General features: G+C 36.3%; 1 protein-coding gene across 1 annotated transcript in view; it reads right to left on the reverse strand.

The window, feature by feature from the left end:
• Positions 1–1,296, reverse strand: part of LOC118335417 — a gene marked incomplete at its 5' end in the record, with an annotated part of 7,705 nt that overhangs the window by 2,628 nt on the left and 3,781 nt on the right.

Here is a 1,296-nt window from a genome sequence, read left to right on the forward strand (position 1 = left end):
AAGTATGTTTTATCCGATTACTCGATTAATCGATGGAATATTCGATAGAATACTCGATTACCAAAATATTCGATAGCTGCAGCCCTAGTTAAAATATGGATATATATTGAAATAATGAAATTAAATTGATAGTATAAACGTTCCATGACCAGTCAAATATTGGCTAAACTACTAGTTGAGAGGAGAGTCCTACTTGACCCACAGTACTGAATTTGAGACTTTCACATAAGTTAACTTTTCAAAAAAACTAGCTAATTTTAAGATCAAGTCAAGCCAATCGACAGCTCTCTTGGTGACAGTGACAGTGTTGGAATCTCTGACTGCACCCAAAGAGAGGACAGAGAGAGAGGAGTGTGCACTTGTCATTTTGCACACTTGTAGAGTGCCAGTATAACGGCTCACACACAGAAGAACAAGGCAGTGGTATAACAGAATTGCCCGATAATAAAAAAATAATAAAGAGAAACAAAATTTCATCTGCTTTCATGCTGCAGTCTGTCAGTAAGTCAACAAGTAATGCCATCAACAAACAGCAGGCATCATGTATGTATCCTGCATCAACCTATCAAAATGTAGCTATTGAATTAAAAAATATATTTATCACATTGATCTACAATTGAATCTGCTGTATCACAATATGGCAAATACAATTAAAGCCATTTATAAATTAACCTTTCAGTTTATTAGTGCACAAATGATTATTTTGAATTGTATGACTACTGTTAAATGATGGTGGGTTGTATTGTTTTGTGTCATCAAGAGTTGTATCACCCTTAACAGTTGAAAGAGACTTTGTGCCTTGAGGACGTTGCCTTTTAAGACCTCTTATTTTAAAAAAGGTCCAATGTGTAACATTTAGGATCTATTATCAGAAATGGAATATACTAGTCATAGACATGTGTTCATTAGTGTAAATCACCTTAAAATAAGACTTGTGTTTTAGTTACCCTAGAATGAACTGTTTTTATCTGCAGAAAAGTCATGTTCTATGCAGTGTGGCACGTAGTGTAAAAGCACTTTGAGAGGTTGGAAGACTAGAAAGGCTGTGGCTCAGAGGAAGAGCGGGTCGTCCACTAATTGGAAGCTTGGTGGTTCCTTCTGCCACATGGCGAAGTATCCTTGAGCAAGACACTTAACCCCGAATTGCTCCCATTGTAAATGCGTTAGTTTCTGTTTCATGGCCTTTGCCATCCCTGAGTGAATGTGTGTGAATGGCACGAAGTGTAAAAATGCTTTGAGGAGTCGGAAGACTAGAAAGGCGCTATACAAGTATTTATTTATTTATTTTATTTGTAT

The sequence above is a fragment of the Morone saxatilis genome, unplaced genomic scaffold (assembly GCF_004916995.1).
Source record: "Morone saxatilis isolate NCDOM2014 unplaced genomic scaffold, NCSU_SB_2.0 Contig24, whole genome shotgun sequence".
Taxonomy (NCBI): domain Eukaryota; kingdom Metazoa; phylum Chordata; class Actinopteri; family Moronidae; genus Morone; species Morone saxatilis.